Raw genomic sequence first — 24,768 nt, forward strand, 5'->3', positions numbered from 1 at the left:
GGACAGGGAGAGGAACGCTTGCTCTTATGTACAACAGCACATGGAACCACGACGGGAGAAGAACAGATGGTTTGGTGGTTAAGATAAGCACTTAAAGTGAGGCTGTTCTTATCCTAAACTTATTCCAAACACCCAAGTTTCTTGAATCTGCAATATGACATTGGAAATATCACAATCAGGAAGCTTTCAGATGAGATTTCTGGCACTTCCTGAGGCAGTTGTATTCTCCAAGGACTGTTTTAATTAAGGCTCAGGAGATGAGTTCTCACTGCTGGTGGCTGTTGTGGTTTGAGCCCACACCTTCACCAAACAGATAAATTCATGCAGGTAATTGTGCCAAAACCCTTTACAATCAAGTCCCCGAGATTTATGGCTGTTTTTATCACCAAGCCTGTAAAGCTCCAGGAATTGTGCTTGAAAAAGCAAGGGCTTATCCTCTATGAAGTAAAGAAACTAAAGAAAGCATTTATGTTACAGAAGACTGACTAGTAGTACACAATAAAGTACTTTTAGCTTCAATGCCAGCTCTTTTAGTAATGGATGACTTTGGGCAAGTTATTTGATCTTCTGAACTCTAGTTTTATGATTTGTTCATAAATGCATGCATTCTTGCACTCATTACTTCCAAATTAATTAAGTGCCTACTATGTTCTGCACAGATACTTACATAGTCTCTGCTCCAAGGAGTTTATATCTAGTGGGAAGAAGCCCAGTGGATTTCAGTTTTCTAGTCATTTGCTTTAAAATGATACCACGTACAAAGCACTATGCTAAACATTTTATACAGTATTTGCTTATTTTGCACAAAAATTTTATGAGGATATTTGTACCTCCAATTACAAATGGGGCAACTGAGAATTAAAAAGTTTAAATAATTCACCCAGTTAATGATTTAAATCAAGTATTTCTAATCCTGGTGCTTTTGTTCCCAACCTCCATACCACACTACTCATATCTGCCCACGTGCTGCTAAGGGGGATGGGAGAGGACCATGGGAAACCCTAAGGGGTTCCCACCACAGGCCATAACCCAAAGGATAGTAAAATATTTAGTTCACAGGGTTTAAAGGGGCTTTTATTTCCACAGAGGTTCAGGTGAAAGGACAGCACAATTTTAAAACGGACACAAAGCAGGTCAAGTCTTAAAATCAATCAGCATGTGAAGACGCTACCGAACAATCTGCCTATGCAAGAAAGAATAGTGGGTGTGGGACCTTTGGTCATGGTGCTCAGGAGTGCGAGGCAAGTGTGGGGAGTTGGGGAGGGGAGAGAGGAGAAGAGTGGGATCCATCCTTCCATATAGTCACCTTCCAAGAGCAAGAGGGCCATGAGATGGTGGAAAAAGCAGACTTATAGACTAGATTTAAAACTAATGCAGACTAATGATGCAATCCATCCCAGGAGGAAATAACACGGACCACAGTCAACATATTACCTATGGAATGCAATGGATCTTAAAAGGGTTTATCTGATGAACTTTGTTTTAGAAAGTATAAAAAGAGTGGGTTTCTCCTGGTTATTTGTCACCAGAACATACTCACAGTTTCACTAATTTAAAATGCTTCTTGCCACCACTGCATCTCCCTTATCCCACTGTGTTCCCCACCTGCCAACAGTTTGACACAGATTTGATGAATTTGCTTCCCAATTTTACAGCACTGAGGTCTTCTCTGTACCCAGCAGTACTGCGTGGAGTTCACTGATAATCTCCCGCGACCAGGTGCTTCTCTTTTAAATGGGCTGCCTCTCTCCCCATTCTGCTTTCATTTTTAGTACCGTGTAATCAGTCTTCAGCTTTTTAACTTGACTCTGAGTGGGCTCAAATTTTTTATTGGTAACAGCTTATGCTTCTGCCCTTGAGCCCTAGTAGCAAAAGAACTACATACATTTTAATAAAGTATCTTGCCATTCTGCCCTGTCATTTGCATACCTCTGTGTGCATGGGTATGCACATATATGTGCAAACAAATACATATTGTGTGTAATACACACACACACACACACACACACACACACACACACGATTGTTCCAAAAGGAACAAAGAACCAGAGGAGGAGGTGCAATGACAAGAGATGAAAGAAATTGAGGTTGGAACAGAAGCTAAATATGGGGAAAACGTATAATAGAGGATAATTTGTCAGTCACTAAAAAAGAGAGTACTGTGACTTAGGGACATTTTGTGCTACCAAGCATTAGAAGAGGTGGACAGTTCAAGATGCCAGTTTCTTATTCCTATCATTTCTCAGAATTTGTTGTGATGTGGAGCAGTGATTATGGGTTCACAGGCATCATAACTTTAGGAGTTTTCAGGATTTCTATTTCTCAAAATGGAACTGAGGAATGAGATAAGGGATGTGGGGCCCACATAGCTGCTACCAGAATCAAGCACCAGGGATTGGAAACAATTCTGACATGAGCAGGATGACCAGCCATTCTGTAGTCAAAAGAGTATTCAGTGGGATGCAGAAAGCATGGTTCCAGCCCTGACCCTGAGACAAAGAAATGGGAAAATGACAAAAACAATCGAAACATTTTTTTTCTAATACTGAAATTACCAGTTTATACACACACACACACACACACACACACTTCTTCATTTCATTTTAAGGTACTATCCTATAGAAAAAATGCAGTTCAGTTCAGTTCAGTCGCTCAGTTGTGTCCAACTCTTTGCACCCCATGAACCGCATCCCACTTCATAAACAAGAAAATAGAGACTCATCAAGTTAAATAACTGGTCCGAGTTAACAAATCTGATAAACTAACAGAGGCAGGCTTCGTACTAAGAACCTCAGGATTTCTGATTGTAGCCCTCTTTGCTTTCCCTTCTCACCTCCTAACTAACCAGGGAGGTCACACAGCCATGCCAGCTGTCTTGAGCCTCCAGGGATTTGCTGGTAAAATTAGATAACTCGTCTAGATCAGTAGTTTCCAAATGTGCATACATATGGGTACATACATGTGTGCCTATATGCTTGAGAGAGGCAGAGCCTTTCTGAACACAAAACCTTACAGAGTTTGCTGGATGTTACAGACACTGGCTGAGCCGTGTTGATTAAAGACTGGTGTCTCACTATCTCCATCCTCACTGTGACCCTCAAGAGATGCCAAGGAATACACAAGTTTTTAGAGAATAGCTTGAAAACCTCTGTGTAACATTCTTTGAACAAGTGTATGTGTGTGTGTGTATGCACACGCGTGTGTGCATGCATGCATGTGTGTGGTCGGGGGGCGGTGGTAAACCCAGTGACATGGTCTTTTTCTATTGTTCATCTTCGAAAGACTTTTTGATCACAGTTTCAGAGTGTGGGAATTCATATGAAAGATACTTATTAAGCATCTATTAAGAGCAGAGCCTTAAAAGCCAGTTTCACCTCTGTACTTGGAATTGGCTGCTGCTTCTCTTCCCAGAAGACAGTCCCATAAAGATGAGGTTGTGCAAATCCACTGCTCTGGGTTCTAGCTCCAGCTCCAACACTAAGCTCCATGGTTTCTGGAATGTCACCACTCTCTGAATGTGGCTCCTCATTTATAAAATGAGGGTGATCTCTAGGACCTCTTGCAGCTTTAACATTCTATGATATTATGCCAATTTTATGACTTCAAAAAAACAATTAGATACTTTTTTTATTTCCACAGCACTACATCCTATGGGCTGACAGTTGCCTGCCATGGATGAAATTACTTTTTAATAACTACGTATTTGGTGCTCATTTTAAATTTTTAAAGTATCCCCTTCAGGGCATAAACACATTTCTATATCTAGCTATTAAACTGTGAGGGAGGAAAAGGCTTAAACTCATAATTTTGCATTCTAATTTTGTAGGTTGGACTTTCAGTCTGGGTGTGAAGTCTGGGCAGTAAGAGCTACATTTGAGAGCTGTGCTCCTTGAGCAGAGCACAAAGGGGCTTGGGGACAAGAAGAGGAAGAAAGGCGATGTGCCCCACTTATAGAAACTAGGGGTGGGCTCTGAGGAGGAATTTAACATCGTCCTTACCTCGGCTCTTTTTTCTCATGTTTCACCATCTCACCCATTTTCTAAACAGATCTCTGTAATTTTTCCACACCAAAAAATCCTCTTTTAAAAATATAAGAATTACACAAAGGGTAAAGTATTCTTTAGTATAATAGACACAATGCATGTAAACTAAAGGAACTATTAACCTAGATTCATTTTAAAATGTTTAACAGGGTAACAAATACTGGAGAGGCTGACAGTAAAAGGTACTCACATAATTTTGTCACATTGTAAAACGTATAAAGCTTTGGATAAGGAACTGAGATTCCAAAATCAGAAATACATTCCTGACAATACTAGCCAAGAAAGTCTCATCACCAAATATTTATTAAGCACTTGCTTTATACCAAAACTATTTAAATTGGTTTAAAAAATTGAAATTTATCTATAGTAATAAAAAATTAGAACCAGTATAAACATCCAAATATAGGAGATTGATCTAGTATGGCTTATTAATTCATTCAAATATTATAAAGCCACTAAATCTTAAAATACATAAGCTGTTTAACATTAAAACATGGTGGAGGTTTAGTCACTAAGTCATGTCTGACTCTTGCAACCCCATGGACTGTAGCCCACCAGGCTGCTCTGTCCATAGGATTTCCCAGGCAAGAGTACTGGAGTGGGTTGCCACTTCCTTCCCCAGGGGATCTTCCCAATCCAGGGATCAAACCCACTTCTGCTGCATTTCAGGCAGATTCTTTACCGACTGAGCCACCAGGGAAGCCGTATGTTTAGGCTATTATGTTAAATAGAAAAGCAAATCAGAAAATGGTTTGTATATTATCTCAAACTATGTAAAATATCATTCATATATTTGAAAGAATATGAAATTTGAAATTTGAAAGAAATATGAAAAAGTGAAATGAGTTTTCATTAAAGTGATGATATTGTGTGTGATCCTTTTGAAGATGGTGTTAAATGACGATATTAGAGTACCTTTGTCCAGCAACAAAAAGGGGCTGCATTCCCTAATGACACCTTGTGTGAATGTGATAGCATTTAGCTACAGGAGAGACTTCTTAAGGTTCATGGTGATTCCAGTTTCACAATGTGGCCGCCTGAGGTCTGACCATTCGTGCTGCCAACTACATAGAAGATTATATAACCTTTTGTAAACTTTCACAGCTCTAATTCTTTCTCGAGGGGAATACTGGAAAGTGGCTCCTTTGCAGATTTCATAAATTTTCATTTTTCAACTCCCCCCCTCAGTCTCTTTTAATGAATTTTCTTAAAAAAAAAAAATCCTTCTGGAAGTTTCATGCTGTAGTACTACCTGTAGGTATGATTCCCCATGTGAGGATGTCAAATTTAATTAGATTTTGCTCTCTGTTACTTAATGACTCAACTAGGCTCACAAGTCCAAGATCATAACCTCCCTACTAGGCTGCCAAGTTAGCTATTTCAAGGAACCACTATTTATGGTACCCAATCATAATTATTTTAAACCATGCCCAGAAAATAATAAAACTAGTAAAACTCTCTTAATTATATCCTTCTTCTGTGGATAATCAAGCATTTCACAAGATTTCTTCACTCAGTCTCACATATAACACAGGCAAGAAACTTCTAAGGGCTTCTTTAACAAAAAAAGACTCATCCTTAATTACCTCCTTTTCCTATAAGAAATTTTCAGTGCACTGAGCAGATTCCAATGATATCTGACAAAAGCATAAGGAATCCAGAACTAGATAAAATAAATATTTTTTCTTAAGGCAAACAAAGAGGATATATTTTTCTGGGTCCAAAAATGTTCTGTTCTTCTGAAAACCTTTGGAGCCTGTTCACTTTCTAGGTCTTCATTGATCACTTTGGTCTATAAAGTGCCAATAAACATGTAATGAGTAAACAACATATAACAAAAATGTTGAGATCTGAGGAAAAGCCTTATCAACTCTACGGAAGTCAAAAGGCACACAGGAAAAGGCAGCCTCATATCCTTCCTGAGGGTCTCACGCCATCAGCCCATCTGGCTTGAAGCAACACTGATCAGATAATGATGCTCTGTGAGAGTGCTGCCAGCCCTAGAATGAACTCCTGAGTGATTCCCTGTCTTTTTTTGTTCGCCATTGTCATTCAGCTCCTGGGACAGCATATCTTGCCTATAGTAAGTGCTTAGTATCAATCCATACTTGTTAAATAAATGAATCTACACTGCTTTTGATTTACTGATCAGAAACAAATTTTCCCCACTGTAACTGAAACTGTGCAATAAATGGACTTTGATAGTAATTTGAACAAAGAAAGTGAAAGTCGCTCAGTCATGTCCAACTCTTTGCAACCCCATGGACTATACAGTCCATGGAATTCTCCAGGCCAGAACACTGCAGTGGGTAACCGTTCCCTTCTCCCGAGGATCTTCTTGACCCAGGGATCAAACCGGGGTCTCCTGCATTACAGGAAGATTCTTTACCAGCTGAGCTAGCAGGAAAGCCCCAAATGAGACCTTGTCACCTGAACAGGGACTTGAACCCTAGGTACTCAGATTAAAAATCTGATGCTCTACCAAATGAGCTATCCAGGCTCCCTAAGCCAGCTGTAAAGAGTATTTTGGGGAAATTTGTGATAGAAATGACACCTCTGCAGCTTCTCTTGCATTGCTCTTCACAAAAGTAGAACTCTTTCATCTTTCTGGCCTCAATTTAACCACTTCTTGGGCTTCCCTGGTGGCTCAGAGGTTAAAGCGTCTGCCTGCAATGCGGGAGACCTGGGCTCGATCCCTGGGTTGGGAAGATCCCCTGGAGAAGGAAATGGCAACCCACTCCAATGTTCTTGCCTGGAGAATCCCATGGACGGAGAAGCCTGGTGGGCTACAGTCCACGGGGTCGCAAAGAGTCAGACACGACTTAGTGACTTCACTCCACTCACTCACTCTGGAGTGGTCTGACCAGATCACCCAATCTAAAGACCTATCCCTCCAGGCATAATTTCACTATAGCATTAATCAGAATATGCATTTATATAGTGCTTTGGGGTAAACAGTTACTTCCCTCTCTTGTCTCCAAGTTGCATGTCCATTTTCTTCATCACCATAAATTAGCACAGTACCAGATTCATATCAGATGCTTAAATGAGTGCATATAACATATATTCAAAGTCCATTTTTACATCATTTAAATTGCGTCTGAAAATACATTTTTAGACTCAAGCTTGTCTCTTAGAACAGAATTTTCCCTTCTCTTCAACGTCTCCATTTTCCTTTTCATATTAGTCACTCAGTCGTGTCCTACTCTTTGCGATTCTATAGACTGTAACCCACCAGGCTCCTCTGTCCATGGGATTTTCTAGACAAGAATACTAGAGTGTGTTGCAATTTCCTTCTCTCGGGATCTTTCCGACCCAGGGATCGAAACTGGGTCTCCTGCATTGCAGCCATATCCTTTATCATCTGAGCCACCAGGGAAGGCTTTTCCTCTCCTCTCTCTCCTCTTATTTCTATTATCATTTCACTACCCTCCTTCTTCTTCTAGTCTCTCTTCCCTGCCACCGTATTTATGAATTTTATGAATGACAGCTCACACATGGAAGATATGTTCCCACTTACTGTCTATTAGGTAATGAGCAACAAAAATGAGAGATGACTCATATTTTAAAGGGTCATAACTTTCAATCACATAATTTTGCCAAGCATTCCAACAGCTGTGATTTTAAAAGTCATCAAAATTCAGTCATGCTGGTACTGCTTCAAAATAGACTGAAGATAAAGCATTCTACTAACTCATATTAACCATATACAAAGATGTATCTAATTAAACACATGCTATATATTTGTACATAGGGAGCACAAGCTGTTTTTGTTTTGTTTGGAAAAACTAGTCTAAGCCAGACATAAAATGCAAAATATAGATGTGCAAGGTAAGTAAACTGTGTTAGTCATTCAGTTGTGTCCAACTTTTTGTGAGCACACATACTGGGTGGGGCCTGCCAGGCTTCTCTAGCCATAGAATTCTCCAGGCAAGGATACTGGAATGGACTGTCATTCCCTTCCCCAGCAGATTTTCCTGAACCAGGGATCAAACTCAGGTCTCCTGCACAACAGGCAGATTCTTTACCATCTAAGTCACCAGAGAAGACCAAGGTAAGCCAAGTTCAGTTCAGTCACTCAGTTGTGTCCAATTCTTTGCAATCTAATGGATTGCAGCACGCCAGGCTTCTCTGTCCATCAACAACTTCCTGAGCTTGCTCAAACTCATGTCCATTGAACCGGTGATACCATCCAACCATCTCATTCTCTGTCGTCCCCTTCTCCTCCTGCCTTCAATCATGCCCAGCATCAGGGTCTCTTCCAATGAGTCAGTTCTTTGCATCAGTTGGCCAAAGTATTGGAGCTATAGCTTCAACATCAGTCCTTCCAATGAATATTCAGGATTGATTTCCTTTAGGATTGATCTCCTTGCAGTCCAAGAGACTCTCAAGAGTCTTTTCCAACCCTACAGTTCTAAAGCACCAATTCTTTGGTGCTCAGCTTTCCATATAGTCCAGATCTCACATCCACACATGACTACTGGAAAAAACCATAGTGTTGACTAGACAGACCTTTGTGGGCAATGTAATGTCTCTGATTTTTAATATGCTGTCTAGGTTGGTCATAGCTCTTCTTCCAAGCAGCAACGGTCTTTTAATTTCATGGTTTCTGTCACCATCTGCAGTGATTTTGGATCCCAAGAAAATAAAGTCTGTTACTGTTTTCATGTTGCCTGATCTATTTGCCATAATGTGATGGGACCAGATGCCATGATCTTAGTTTTCTGAATGCTGAGTTTTAAGCTAACTTTTTGACTCTCCTCTTTCACTTTCATCAAGAGACTCTTTAGTTGCTCTTTGCTTTTTGCCATAAAGTTGGTGTCATCTGCATATTTGAGGTTATTGATATTTCTGCTGGTAATCTTGATTCCAGCTTGAGCTTCATCCAGCCCAGGATTTTGCATGATGCACTCTGCATTTAAGTTAAATAAGCAAGGTGACATTATAAAGCCTTGATGTACTCCTTTCCCAATTTGGAACCAGTTCATTGTTCCATGTCCAGTTCTAACTGTTGCTTCTTGACCTGCATACAGATTTCTCAGGAGGCAGGTCAGTGGTCTGGTATTCCCATCTAAGAATTTTCCACAGTTCCTTGTGATCCACACAGTCAAAGGCTTTGGTGTAGTCAATTCAGCAGAAGTTTTTCTAAAACTTTTTTCTTTTTCTATGATCCAAAGGATGTTGGCAATTTGATCTCTGGTTCTTCTGCCTTTACTAAATCCAGTTTCATCATACGGAAGTTCACAGTTGATGAACCATTGAAGCCTCGCTTGGAGAATTTTGAGGATTACTTTCCTAGTGTATGAGATCAGTGCAATTGTGCAGTAGTTTGAGCATTCTTTGGCATTGCCTTTCTTTGGGACTGGAATGAAAACTGATTTTTTCCAGTCCTGTAGCCACTTCTGAGTTTTCCAAATTTGCTGGCATATTAAGTGCAGCACTTTCACAGCATCATCTTTTAGGGTTTGAAATAACTCAGCTGAAATTTCATCACTTCCATAGCTTTGTTTGTAGTGATGCTTCCTAAGGCCCACTTGACTTCACATTCCAGGATGTCTGGCTCTAAGTAAGTGATCACACCATCGTGATTATCTGGGTCGTGAAAGATCTTTTTTGTACAGTTCTTCTGTGTATTCTTGCCACTTCTTAATATCTTTGCTTCTGTTAGGTCCATACCATTTCTGTCCTTTATTGTGCCCATCTTTTCATGAAATATTCCCTTCAGTTCAGTCGCTCAGTCATGTCCGACTCTTTGCGACCCCATGAATCGCAGCACACCAGGCCTCCCTGTCCATCACCAACTCCCGGAGTTTACCCAAACTCATGTCCATCCATATATGACTACTGGAAAAACCATAGCCTTGACTAGACAGACCTTTGTTGGAAAAGTAATGTCTCTGCTTTTTAATATGCTCTGTAGCTTGGTCATAACTTTCCTTCCAAGGAGTAAGCATCTTTTAATTTCATGGCTGAAATCACCATCTGCAGTGATTTTGGAGCCCAAAAGATAAACTCTGATACTGTTTCCACTGTTTCCCCATCTATTTCCCATGAAGTGATGGGACCAGATGCCATGATCTTCGTTTTCTGAATGTTGGGCTTTAATAAAACTTTTTCACTCTCCTCTTTCACTGTCATCAAGAGGCTTTTTATTTCCTCTTCACTTTCTGCCATAAAAGTGGTATCATCTGCATATCTGAGGTTATTGAGATTTCTCCCAGCAATCTTGATTCCAGCTTGTGGTTCTTCCAGCCCAGTGTTTCTCATGATGTACTCTGCTGCTGCTGTTAAGTCACTTCAGTCATGTCAACTCTGTGCAACCCCATAGATGGCAGCCCACCAGGCTCCCCCATCCCTGGGATTCTCCAGGCAAGAATGCCGGAGTGGGTTGCCATTTCCTTCTCCAATGCATGAAAGTGAAAAGTGAAAGTGAAGTCTCTCAGTCGTGTCCGACTCTTAGCGACCCCATGGACTGCAGCCCACCAGGCTCCTCTGTCCATGGGATTTTCCAGGCAAGAGTACTAGAGTGGGGTGCCATTGCCTTCTGCATGTAAGTTAAACAAGCAGGGTGACAATATGCAGCCTTGACGTACTCCTTGTCCTATTTGGAAACAGTCTGTTGTTCCATGTCCAGTTCTAACTGTTGCTTCCTGACCTGCATATAGGTTTCACTGGCTTCTCTAATTTTCTTGAAGAGATCTCTTGTCTTTCCCATTCTATTGTTTTTTTCTTTGCACTGATCACTGAGGAAGGCTTTCTTATCTCTCCTTGCTCTTCTTTGGAACTCTGCATTCAGATGGGCATAGTTTTCTTTTCTCCTTTGCCTTTAGCTTCTCTTCTTTTCTCAGCTATTTGTAAGGCCTCTTCGGACAACCATTTTGCCTTTTTTTTTTCTTTTTGGTGATGGTCTTGGTCACTGCCTCCTGTACAATATCATGAACCTCCATCCATATTCTTCAGGAACTCTGTCTATCAGATCTAATCCCTTGAATCTATTTGTCACTTTCACTGCATAATTGTAAGGGATTTGATTTAGGTCACATCTGAATGGTCTAGTGATTTCCCCTACTTTCTTCAATTTAAGTCTGAATTTTGCAATAAGGCATTTTTGATTGGAGCCACAGTCAGCTCTTGGTCTTGTTTTTGCTGATTTATAGAGCTTCTCCATCTTCGGCTGCAAAGAATATAATCAATCTGATTTCAGTATTGACCATCTGGTGATGTCCATTTGTAGAGTTGTATCTTGTGTTGTTGGAAGAGGGCGCTTGCTATTCCAGTGCATTCTCTCAACAAAACTCTGTTAGGCTTTGCCCTGCTTCATTTTGTACTCCAAGGCCAAACTTGCCTGTTACTCCAGGTATCTCTTGACTTCCTACTTTTGCAATCCATTTCCCTATAATGAAAAGGGCATCTTTTTTGGTGTTAGTTTTATTAAGTCTTGTAGGTCATCATAGAACTGCTCAACTTCAGCTTCTTTGGATTAGTGGTTGGGGCACAGACATGCCTTACTGTGATACTGAATGGTTTGCCTTGGAAACAAACTGAGATCATTCTGTCATTTTTGTGACTGCACCTAAGTATTGCATTTCAGAGTCTTTCAATGACTATGAGGGCTACCCCATTTCTTCTTCAAAGGGATGCTTGCCCACAGTAGTAGATATCATGGTCATCTGAATTAAATTTGCCCATCCCAGTCCATTTTATTTCACTGTTTCCTAAAATGTTGATGTTCACTCTTGCCATCTCCTGTATGACCACTTCCAATTTACCTCGATTCATGGACCTAACATTCCAGATTCCTATGCAATATTGTTCTTGACAGCATCTGACACTACTTCCATCACCAGTCACAACCACAACTGGGTGTTATTTTCACTTTGGCTCCATCTCTTTATTTTTCTGCAGTTATTTCTCCACTCTTCTCCAGTAGCACATTGGGCACCTACCAATCTGAGGAGTTCATCTTTCAGTGTCATATATTTTTGCCTTTACATACTGTTCAGAGAATTTTCATACTGTTCAGCGAGTTTTCATACTCTTCAGAGAATTCTGACAAAATGTGCTCCACTGGAGAAGGGAATTGCAAACCACTTCTTGCCTTGAGAACCCCATGAACAAGGTAAGCCAAGCCTGCCTTCAAAAGGAAGAAAACATTATTCCTGATGGTTTCTCTAAAATTCATTTGTTTGCTTTTTTAATCCTTTTTATTTTAAGTGAGCCATAGTTTTTACCACACTCATCAAAACTCTTCTTGAAGATGGTGCAAAGTATCAGAGAAGACATCCCTTCATAAAGCCTCCTGTGACAATTGTTCAATTGCTAAACTGTGTCCTATGCTGTGACCCCATGAACTGCAGCACACCAGGCTTCCATGTCCTTCCCTGTCTCCCAGAGTTTGCTCAAATTCATGTCCACTGAGCTGGTAATGCCATCCAACCATCTCATTCTCTGTTGCCCCCTTCTTCTTCTGCCCTCAGTCTTTCCCAGCATTAGAGTCTTTTTCAATAGGTCAGGTCTTCATATCAGGTGGCCAAAGTATTGGAGCTTCAACATCAGCATCAGTCCTTCCAATGAATATTCAGCATTGATTTACTTTAGTATTGACTGAGTTGAAAGGGTCTCTCAAGTGTCTTCTCCAGCACCACAATTTGAAAGCATCAAATCACTGGTGCTCAGTCTTCTTTAAGGTCCAACTCTCAAAGCTGGACACAAATACTGGAAAAACCATAGCTTTGACCATACAGACCTCTGTCAGCAAAGTGATGTCTCTGCTCTTTAGTACTCTGTCTAGGTTGGTCACAGCTTTTCTTCCAAGAAGCAAGCATCTTTTAATTTCATGGCTGCAGTCAATGTCTGCAGTGATTTTGGAGCCCAAGAACATAAAATCTGCCACTTTTTTCACTTTTCCCCCATCTATTTGCCATGGAGTGTTGTGACTGTATGACATGATCTTCATTTTTAGAATTTTGAGTTTTAAGCTAGCTTTTGCACACTCCTCTTTCACCCTCATCAAGAGACTCTCTCATTCCTCTTCGCTTTCTGCCATTAGAGTGGATTATCTGCATATCTGAGTTTGTTGATATTTTTCCTGACAGTCTTGATTCCAGCCTGTGATTCATCCAGCCCATCATTTTGCATGAGGTACTCTGCATATAAGTTAAATAAGCAGGTGACAATATACAGCCTTGATGTACTCCCTTCCCAATTTTGAACCAATCTGTTTTTCCATGTCCAGTTCTAACTGTTCTTCTGGACCTACATACAGCTTTCTCAGGAGACAGCTAAGGTGGTCTGATACTCCCAGCTCTTTAAGAATTTTCCACATTTTGTTGTGTTCCACACAGTCAAAGGTTTTAGCATAGTCAATGAAGCAGATGTTTTTCTGGAATTCCTTTGCTTTCTCTATGATCCTGTGACAGAATGTGATTATAAATCAATGTTGTTAAGGTTAAACAATATATTAATCATTCTTAAAGGATACATAACTGTGAAAGAAGAAACATACCCAAATGCAGAACCTCACCTTTAGCATCAGTAGAATAGTTACAACTCAATCTCTGCAATTAAGACAGACCGAGCTTTGATTTCAGGTTTCACCTTTATTGATCATGTCACTTTAGACAAAGCACTGGACTCTCTGAGTCTCACCTTTCTTATATGTAAAATAAAGGTATAATAATATCTACTAAATATGGTGATTGAATGGGCCTGAAAAATAATGTGTAATACAGTAGTAGGTACATGGAGTAAGTACTCAATTGTTTTTGTTTAATTGCAAAGTCATGTATTACTCTTTCATAACCCCATGGACTGTAGCCCACCAGGGTCCTCTGTTTAGGGAATTCTCCAGGCAAGAATACTGGAGTGGGTTGCCATTCCCTCCTCAAGGAGAAGTTCCTAACCAGGAATCGAACCTGGGTCTTTTGCATTGACAGGCAAGTTTTCTACCACTGAGTCACCAGGGAAGTCCAAGTACTCAATTAAATGATAGTTATTACTACTACTGTGATTCTCATCAGTAATGCTATGTTATTCTGGTAGTGGCAGTGATTACTTCATTCTTGTCAAATGCTAAAAGAATGTGGCAAAATAAGAGAAGCCAATTCTAAGTGCCATCATGTGGAAAATATATCAAGTAAAGCAAATGTGGGTGCTATAAGAAAACTAGACTGGACTCTCAAAAGGAGATTAACTTAATCCCCCATTTACTCATGAAGGAAGATGAGGGCATTAGGGTCAGCAGATAGCCTATTCAGGCTTCACTTTTGGTTCAACTGGTAAAGAATCTGCTTGCAATGTGGAAGACCTGGGCTCGATCCCTGATTCATTTTCTCATCCAGTATTTCCTACTGCTACTGCTGCTGCTAAGTTGCCTCAGTCGTGTCCGACTCTGTGCATCCCCATAGACGGTGGCCCACCAGGCTCCCCCGTCCCTGGGATTCTCCAGACAAGAACACTGGAGTGGGTTGCCATTTCTTTCTCCAATGCATGAAAGTGAAAAGTGAAAGTGAATTCACTCAGTCATGTCCGACTCTTTGCGACCCCATGGACTGGAGCCCACCAGGCTCCTTGGTCTATGGGATTTTCCAGGAAAGAGTACTGGGGTGGGGTGCCATTGCCTTCTCCAGTATTTCCTACAGGTTTTTCAAATAAGGACTTGAAGAAGCATTTAGGTAACATCAGCTCTATCATATTACTCTAGGAATCAGTGAATATGTCTGAATTTAAAAAGTTATAAATATGTTTGACAAATTTAAATCCAAACACATATTTAAATTCAAATAAAAATTTGAATAAATCCCACAATTAATTTTCTCCAGTTTCATTTTCATTATTTGTAAGTTAGCTTTATCATGGAAATTTCACAAACAAAAATATCAAAATTTCTTTTGAAAATGTTTTCTTTGAAAGTGTTTTCTTTATAGTTTTAGTCTACCAAATTAAGACATTCAGAGAAAAATGAACAGAAACATTTGCATTTTTCTCATATCTCAAATAATAACACATGATCAATTACCTATGTAAAGAAAACAAAAGGAAATCTAGAAGTTACAAAATATTCTCAGAGTAGTCATGAATAAAATCTAAATTCAGATGTTAATACCACAAATAAACTTAGCTGGAAATTCCTGTTTATTTTAGATTTTTATAGGCTAGACATAAATTTGCTATTAATATAGAGAGACTCATTGGAAAAGACTCTGATGCTAGGAGGGATTGGGGGCAGGAGAAGGGGATGACAGTGGATGAGATGGCTGGATGGCATCACTGACTCGATGGACATGAGTCTGAGTGAACTCCAGGAGTTGGTGATGGACAGGGAGGCCTGGCATGCTGCGATTCATGGGGTCGCAAAGAGTCGGACACGACTGAGTGACTGAACTGAACTGAACTGAGTTGTACTTCAGAATACCAATAACTACAGGCAATTGCCAATATATAAAGCATGCATTCCAAAATTTCATTTATAATTCAGTCATTTGGAACTTGCAACAGCTTTTCCAATATAAATATTTACAATTTGTGGTTAAGTTCATATGTAAGGCCACATATGCTACTTTTACATGAAATCATTGTAAAACATTTATCTACAGAAGGAAACTAATATATACTTTCATTAATAAAACATAAACTAAAATAATACAATGTTAAACTGAGATAAAGTTTATTATTATATATTTATTCAAAACTCTATGCATTGGTGAAAAGAATGGCAAAACTCAAAAGGGAAGAGGTGTGGTAGGTTTGGTAGAATTCCCGAAGAAAGCTTAAGAGTATCTTCAAGGACTTAGCTATTTTCGGCCAAATTCTCTTTTTTCCTAAATCATTTCAGATCTTACAAAAGGTACAGGTAGATTTTCAGAACCATATTTAAATATTATCAGTTACTGACTAAAAAATGTAAATGAAAAGAAGAGAGGGTAAGTGAATTATAAGGAGCTATGGGGGAGGTAAATTTGAAATAAGCAAGCAGAAATGTCTGGAAACAAAGGAGACTGCCTGGGAGGAAAACTGAGCTACATGCAGAGAATGCCAGAGGTGCAGGATTGTGTATAATCCTTTGGTAGCAGATTAAGAAAGTGTTGGAGCAGAAATCCGGCCAACTTGTCCTATGAGCTGACTACAAAATGGCAGGAGTGCTTCTTCATGACATTTTGGTTGCCAGAGAATGTGCACAAGTTGTAAGAAGGTAAACACTTAGCAGGCTCTGCTGTGATGCTCTTATAGAGCCTTTCATGCTTGTGGGTGGAACACTTTTTCTGTCTTTACCAGGTTAACATGCAAACCTTATGATCTTAGAAACACTCAACATTGATTGGTCTTCTCTAGCCATGTGTTGGGTATTGGGTTTTAGCTTTTTAGCACATTGTGATACTGCTTCTTAATTAGTGGAACAAATGGGTGGTAGAAATAAGGACATTTGATATTACAGTCATACATACTGTAGTATAGTGCTATGCTCTTGCAGCTATTTTCATATATTACAAAATGTGTTTGATTTCTGACTTCCCATCTGACAATAGACCCAGTGATAAGTCCAGACAGACTCTATGAATAACCTTTTGCCTGTAATGCAATCATGCTGTCCCTAGTCTGTGGGCTATGTCACCTCCAATTAAACAGTGGCTCAGTCGGTGTGAAGACAGCCTTCATATTGTTACCATAGAAAGGTTTCTCCTCTGTGAGTAAGCCTTTTCCAGCTGTCGAGATGTTCACCAATTGCTGCCTCAGCTCCTTGGAACCTGCTCGGCTTGTGAGCGCCGATGCATTTACTGTACTAGTAATTAATGCCGTTAGCATTGTAATTAAAAAGAAAAAAAAAAAAACTTTTTGCCTTTATACTCAGGGTGATAATGCTGCAAGTAAAAATTAATTAAAATGAGATGAATTGCCTTCAGTTAAACGAAACGGAAAGAGAAAAGGAGGGGTGGGGGGAGGAGGGACCTGACATAGAGTTTGCAGCCTTATTAATGAAGCAAACTGAGGAGGCTGGGCTTCACATTTTCCCCTGATTCTTCTTCCTTTGTGCTACAGTCTGGGTTAATGGAGCCCAAAGCTATCAGTTGGTGAGGCAATACAAAGAAGTTCCATTTTTGCTCCATTTGCTATGGGTCACTATGAAGACCGCAAACATGAGCGCCCATGTTTGTCAAGCCCCTCTTTAATTTCCCCTTATCGGTCTGTTTGAAGTAATGGGCTGTGAAATTGACTTCTATATTATTATTAATTAGATATGATGCCTGATTTTTCTTAACACTTGATACAGTGAAAAGGTCTGGTTCTTTGCATAGGACAAAATCCTGACAAATTCAATCATCGACTAAAACAGAGCTTGAGTGGGAAAGTCTGACCTCATCTCATCCTGAAAGCAAAGACCTGGTGATCATCTTCCAGTCTCCTGATTTTTCTGAATTTAGCCTCCCAGTTCTGACTGAAGGACACAGATCCTTTAAATGAAAGTAATACACCAGCATTCTAAATTTCATAAAGGAACAACAATCAATTAATCAATAAACACATGCTTAATGAAATCCTGGTGTGTATCTTAGGATTATGCCAGTGCTCCAGGGGATACAGAAACAGTGAAAAAACAACCCTCGTCTTCGAAGAATTGATAAACTCACTTAAAAAAAAAAAAAGCTTAGTTGCATAAACCACTTATAAGTGGGTAATTGAAGCCTAAAGGCTTTGACACTCTGAGTGAAACAGGTTGGTATAAAAGAAGGGGTACTGGTCTGGAAGTCAGTAATAACTGCATGGTGAATGAGTGAGTGAGTGAAGTCGCTCAGTCGTGTCCGACTCTTTGCGACCCCATGGACTGTAGCCGACCAGGCTTCTCCATCCATGGGATTCTCCAGGCAAGAATACTGGAGTGGGTTACCATTTCCTTCTCCAGGGGATCTTCCTGACCCAGGGATCAAACCCACATCTCTCGCATTGGAGGCAGACACTTTAACCTCTGAGCCACCAGGGAAGCCCTGCATGCATGGTAGAATAAGCCAAAGAAAAAGGAGAAGATAAAAGGACACAGTTAAAGAGGGAAGAATTTTCATTACAGCTCACAGCATATAATTTCTATATATCTCAAGTCATTCATTGGTCAAGAAGGGAAAAACTACCTGCAGCAGGTAAATTTCTGCTGGAATTTCCAGTAAATTTCTGGAATTTCTCTAGTGCTCTGAGAGGCTTCTTTCATACTCTAACAATTACTGACTGACTCCTCTGGTTCTGTTTGGTGTTCTATGGACTGTCACACATTGGACATTCTACCCTTTTAAGCCTTGATTCTCTGACATACCTTCATTCCATTTTCAGGCAGAAACATATTCCCACAGCTTAGAGATGGGAATACATGGTTCATCTTTTAGAGTTAGGGCCTGACACCTGATGCAGGAACTGAGCTCATTTAGAAGAACAATGCATTGAATCAACAGCTCTCAGCATGGGTTTTAAAATTCGTACAAGAGATTCTGGGGAGCCTTCAGATAATCTCTTGAAGTACTAAATATAGTTCTTCAAATTCCACAGTCATCTCATGTTTGGGGCCACTTCACTAGCATCCCCAGGTAACAGCTTTCCAAGAAAACGGTAGTAAGTGTGACCATATGACTTACTTTTTCAACGTCTGTTCGTGGATGTTACAGACTGTAAAATTAGAATCTTCAGATTTAAGAATAAAGTTGGTATTCTCTTTGTGAAGCCATATGTATTTGTGCAAAGGGAATTTCTTAAAGTCCCTTCAACCAAAGACATTTCGAGAAAAATGTTCACTTGCTCCATTCACTATCTAGATGGAAAGCCTGATGACTGTCTGTTGCGCCCTAGAGAAGCTGCCCAGATGCTTTATAAAGGCCATGGCTTAGCTGCAGAACATCTGCAATTTCCAAATAGGGGAAATCAATCCAAGCTCCAGCTAGTTCAGCCTGAGAAAGAGGCAGTTTGAGAAGCTTTTTTTTTTTTTTAATTTTTTAGCAGCAGGGTAGATTTGCTGCCTGAGGCAAGGAAGGTCTTGAGTCTCAGATGTGCACAGGTCTTAAACACCAAGAAAGTAGAGCTATTAGGGTAAATGAACCTAGCTGGGCCTTGATGGATGTCAAATGGGCTCAGAGAAGCTGCTGAACTACCCAAACTAGAGAGAGGCCTGTACCAATCAGAAGCATCCTTTTGCTACACTAGTCAGAAATTAGCAAGCAGGGGAAATGTATTTAACCCTGCCCCCTCTCTGTGACGGGCTGCGAGTGTACTATCAAGCTGTGTGGCATTGACAAAACTGAAATACACAGTTAATTCTTTCTCTACCTGCTTTTAATCATTTCTTAGAACCTTATAGAAAAAGCAACTACAGTTTAGAATACCAGAGAGCCATAAGAAAAAAAGATGAAGCCCTACTTTAATTAAGAAATGATGGACTTGATTATACTTGTGTGTGTATTAGTTGCTCAGTTGTATTTGACCCTTTGTGACCCATGGACTGTAGCCCACCAGGCTCTTTTGTCCATGGGATTTTCCAGGCAAGAATACTGGAGTGGGTTGCTATGCCCTCCTCTAGGGGATCTTCCCAATCCAGGGATCAAACCCATGTCTCCTGTGTCTCCTGCATTGCAGGCAGATTCTTTACTCATTGAGCCATCAGGAAAGCCACATGATTATACTTATGACACAAGAAAAGACAGACCTTGAAGTAATGAAGCAGTGTGGGGGAAAATGGGCCATGGAAAGAAACAATGGTAAATTACTAGTTTATGGTGCATTACTGATTTCCTGTGACCTCTATGAATTCCACATTGTAGTTCAGTAGGTAATAGTCACATGGTTTACTTGATTCTCCCTTCCTAATTCCAGAAGGCATAGCAACATGCTCTGTGAGCAGCAGAAAATTCTCCCGCTGACTGGTTTGCAGACTCTCCACTTGAAGTGCTGGACTTACAATCTGGTTGCAGCAAAGAACTGCTGACTGGCAGCTGGCACCTGTACAACTACTGGCTTGCATACTTTAAGGCCTGGCTCTTAAAAACAAATACAGTGAGCTCTGGGATCTTGGAGTTGGCTGCACAGGACACAGTCTATGTCTATACATACTCTCCCTGTGGTAGTACAATGTTCTGTTGTATATGTTGAATGGGGGCCTTTCTTAGGTTTTCACAGGTCTAATTACAGATCCCATGGATTGGAAAATACAGGCTCATTCATTTTTCATTTTAACTTCTCTTGGGATATGAGAGTGGATAAAGAAGAAGGAATGAAAGGGCATACACAGAAAATAATTCATGAAATGACCAAATGCTGTCTGATAAATAAAAAGGTGGAATTTGGCAAAAGACAGACATAGTGAAGAACACTATAGCCAACTTCGAGACTTCATCTTTTCTCTCCCACCGCCCCCATTCCTGTCTCTCTACTACCTATCATTGTCTCTCTCCTCTCTCTCTATCTCATTATCTCTCCATCTCTACACATTTCTATCTAAAAAAGAATCTTATTCCACCAAAGGAAAATGATAGCTTGTTTAAAACCCTTAGCATCAGAGCTGAATGCATTAGTCCTGACAGAGTAGGTTGTTAGAAAAGAAATACATTTTCTTCTAAATGTGTTAACTGAAAGATAACAAAGACAAGGCCTCTCCTGAAAAGTAAAATTTATCTTTTCTTCCACATTCCAATTTTTAATTCTCTGTTTTTGTATTCAGCACATGAGTACTTGGACTTCTTGATACTGAAAATGAAAACAGCTATTTTTATAGACCTTTGCTCTATCACTTTCAATTCTGAAGTGCAATGAACCTCACAATATGGTGTTCCATGTAACATGTGGGTTCTTTGGGAAATGTCTGAGATATTTTAGATAATAATATGCTTTTTAGAAGTCTACAGCCCATATAAACATACTAAAGGCTATGAGAAGTTCTGTAAAAAAGAAAGACTTTAAGTCAAAATTCACCAAATTTTTTGACCAAGAACATTTTTTTTACACAATTATTTCTGCTACACAATTATTTCTACAGAACAAATATTCTAAAAGACATGATTTCGGACATGACATTAAAGTGCAAAGGCTGACACACAAATAGGCCAACATTCAAATTTTTGCTTTCCTGCTAAAGTGTGTTCTTATTAACTTTGAAAATAACAGTACATATGCATAAATACAGAGAAGGAAGAATGCAAGGAGAAAGGAAGGGAGGCAGAGAAGCACAGAGATGGAGAAGGGAAAAAAAGAGAAAACAGAGAAATTAATTTTGCCCTAAATTTTAAATAATTGAATCTCCAAATCTTTGTTTTTGTATGTAATAGTAAGAGTACTGTTATGTACTAGTACAGAAAATGGAAATGACAATTGAATACCTACCATGTGTCATTCACTTTTAAAATATACATTATATATGTTATTTCATGAAGCTATAAAAATTATTGCAAAGATCATCTTGTATGATGACATCAGGGTAAATCTAAGAGATGGCCTTACTATATATAGAAAATAATGTACTTTCTCAATTTCTGTGACTACATTCTGTTCTTGGATTAAATAAAGGACTGAAAGATAAATCTTATCTGGATAAGATAAGGATATTCTTTTAATCTGGGTGCTACATGGGATTTAGACCAAAGTGAGTCTTTCTTTCTAACTTTTATATCTTACTTCCAAACATTACTTTTTCCCATATGTGTCAATAAACATTTTAGGATTACTTGAATTATTATTTTTCTGTGAAAAATGCTCTTGGTATTTTGTCAGGGATTGCATTGAATCATTAGATTGCCTTAAGTAGTACAGTCATTTTAACATTACTAGCTCTTCCAACCCATAAGCATAGTATATTTTTTTTTTCATTTTTGTGCCATCTTCGATTTCTTTCATCAGTGTCTAGAAGTTTTCCAAGCATGGATCTTTAACCTCCTTAGTTCAATTTATTCTTAGTTATTTTATTATTTTCAATGGCATTATAAATGGAATTGTTTTCTTAATTTCTCTTCCTGATAGTTTATTGTTCGTGTATAGAAATACAATGGATTTCTGTATATTACTTTAGTATCTTGCAACTGTACTTAATTAATTGATAAGTTCTTCTAATTTTTTGATGGCACCTTTATATAGTATCATGTAACTGCAAACAGTGATGGCTTTACCTTTTCCCTTTCAGCTTAGATGCCTTTTATTTCTTTTTCTTGTCTGATTGCTGTGGCAAGGACTTCCAATACTATGTTGAATAAAAGCTGTGAGAATGTGCATCCTTGTCTTATTCTGATCTTAGAGGAAATGCTTTCAGCTTTTCACCACTGAGTATGATGTTACCTGTGGGCTTGTCATATGTTCTTTTTACTATAATGAGGTATGTTCCCCCTCTTACTGTGTTGAGAGATTTTATCACAAATGGATGTTGAATTTTGTTTAAAAGCTTTTAAACAAAAGAGCAAGTCCCAACAGTTTCCAATAGACATCCTAGGATTAGTAAATGAATTTTCCTCATGGATAGTCTAGATACCCTTCAAACCACTGTTTTTGGAAGCTATTTAATCAGTCCTTAGTACCTGTGGTGGATTCATTTTGATATTTGGCAAAACTAATACAATTATGTAAAGTTTAAAAATAAAATTAAATTAAAAAACAAAAAGAGGAATCATTCTAAATGTACATGCAGATTCAGTGTGCATATTCAAGGAGGTGTGTTCAGAGTCTTCCTATACTGTGGTCTGGGACAGCTTTCAATTTTTTTGTAGATTATTTATTTGTAAAGCAAAAGAGCTATACTAGATGACTTACAAGAACATTTCCACACTCCAAAATACCATCTCTACAATTTAAACAATATATAATAGCCCTACCCATCAACACAAAATTGGATTAAAGATTTATGAGCATGGCCCCGCCCATCAGAACAAGACACAGTTTCCCCCAGTCAGTTTCCCCCACAGTCAATCTCTCCCATCAGGAAGATCCCATAAACTGTTTACCCTTATCCCTCAGAGACAGAATGAAAAACGCAATCACAGAAAACTAATCAAGCTATTCACATGGACCACAGCCTTATCTAACACAATGAAACTATGGGCCATGCCGTGTAGGGCCACCCAATATGGACAGGTTATGGTAGAGAGTTCTGACAAAATGTGGTTCACTGGAGAAGGGAATGACAAACCACTTCAGTATTCTTGCCTTGAGAACCTCATGAACAGTATAAAAAGGCAAAAAGATATGACACTAAAGATGAACTCCCCAGGTGGGTAGGTATCCAATATGTTACTGGAGAAGAGTGAAGAAATAACTCCAGAAAGAATGAAGAGATGGAGCCAAAGCAAAAACGTCACCCAGTTGTGGATGGGACTAGTGATGGAAGTAAAGTCCAATGCTGTAAACAGCAATATTGCATAGGAACCTGGAATGTTAGGTCCATGAGTCAAGGTAAATTACAAGTGGTCAAACAGGAAATGGCAAGAATGAACATCAACAATTTAAGAATCAGTGAACTAAAATGGACCAGAATGGGCGAATTTAATTCAGATGACCATTATATCTACTACTGTGGGCAGGAATCCCTTAGAAGAAATGGAGTAGCCATCATAGTCAACAAAAGAGTCTGAAAAGCAGTACTTGAATGCAATCTCAAAAATGACAGAATCATCTCTGTTCGTTTCCAAAGCAAACCATTCGATATCACAGTAATCCAAGTCTATACCCCAACCAGTAGCGATGCTGCTGCTGCTGCTGCTAAGTCGCTTCATTCATGTCAAACTCTGTGTGACCCCAGAGACGGCAGCCCACCAGGCTCCGCCGTCCCTGGGATTCTCCAGGCAAGAACACTGGAGTGGACTGCCAATTCCTTCTCCAATGCATGAAAGTGAAAAGTGAAAGTGAAGTCGCTTCAGTCGTGTCCGACCCTTAGTGACCCCATGGACTGCAGCCTACCAGGCTCCTCTGTCCGTGGGATTTTCCAGGCAAGAGTACTGGAGTAGGTTGCCATTTCCTTCTCCAACCAGTAACGCTAAAGAAGCTGAAATTGAATGGTTCTATGAAGACCTACAAGAACTTGTAGAACTAACATCCAAAAGAGATGTCCTTTACATGATATCTGGACTAACAGTTAAATTTGGCCTTGGAGTACAAAATGAAGCAGATCAAAGGCTAACAGAGTTTTGCCAAGAGAACACATTGGTCATAGCAAACACCCCCTTCCAACAACAAAAAGGAAGACTCTACACAAGGACATCACCAGATGGTCAATACCGAAAACAGACTGATTATTTTCTTTGCAGCCAAAGATGGAGAAGCTCCATACAGTCAGCAAAAACAAGACTGGAGGTGACTGTGGCTCAGATCACGAAATCCCTACTGCCAAATTCAAACATAAATTGAAGAAAATAGGGTAAACCACTAGACTATTCAAGTATAACCTAAATCAAATCCCTTACAATTATGCAGTGGAAGTGACAAATATATTTAAAGGATTAGATCTGATAGACAGAGTGCCTGAAGAACTATGGATGGAGGTTCGTGACATTGTACAGGAGGCAGTGTTCAAGACCATCCCCAAGAAAAAGAAGGGCAAAAAGGCAAAATGATTGTCTGAGGAGGCCTTATAAATAGTTGGGAAAAGAAGAGAAGCTAAAGGCAAAGGAGAAAAGGAAAGTTATACCCATCTGAATGCAGAGTTCCAAAAAGAGCATGAATGGGAAAGACTAGAAATCTTTTCAAGAAAATTAGAGATACCAAGGGAACATTTCCTGAAAAG

General features: G+C 39.5%; 1 protein-coding gene and 1 non-coding gene across 4 annotated transcripts in view; both read right to left on the reverse strand.

The window, feature by feature from the left end:
* LSAMP (limbic system associated membrane protein) overlaps positions 1–24,768 on the reverse strand; it is a 713,009-nt gene that overhangs the window by 458,965 nt on the left and 229,276 nt on the right. The gene's annotated exons all lie outside the window — the stretch shown is intronic.
* TRNAK-UUU lies at positions 6,471–6,543 on the reverse strand. Its single transcript has one exon. It is a non-coding gene; the product is annotated as a tRNA-Lys (tRNA).

The sequence above is a fragment of the Bos indicus x Bos taurus genome, chromosome 1, assembly GCF_003369695.1.
Source record: "Bos indicus x Bos taurus breed Angus x Brahman F1 hybrid chromosome 1, Bos_hybrid_MaternalHap_v2.0, whole genome shotgun sequence".
In the NCBI taxonomy this organism is placed as follows: Eukaryota; Metazoa; Chordata; class Mammalia; order Artiodactyla; family Bovidae; genus Bos; species Bos indicus x Bos taurus.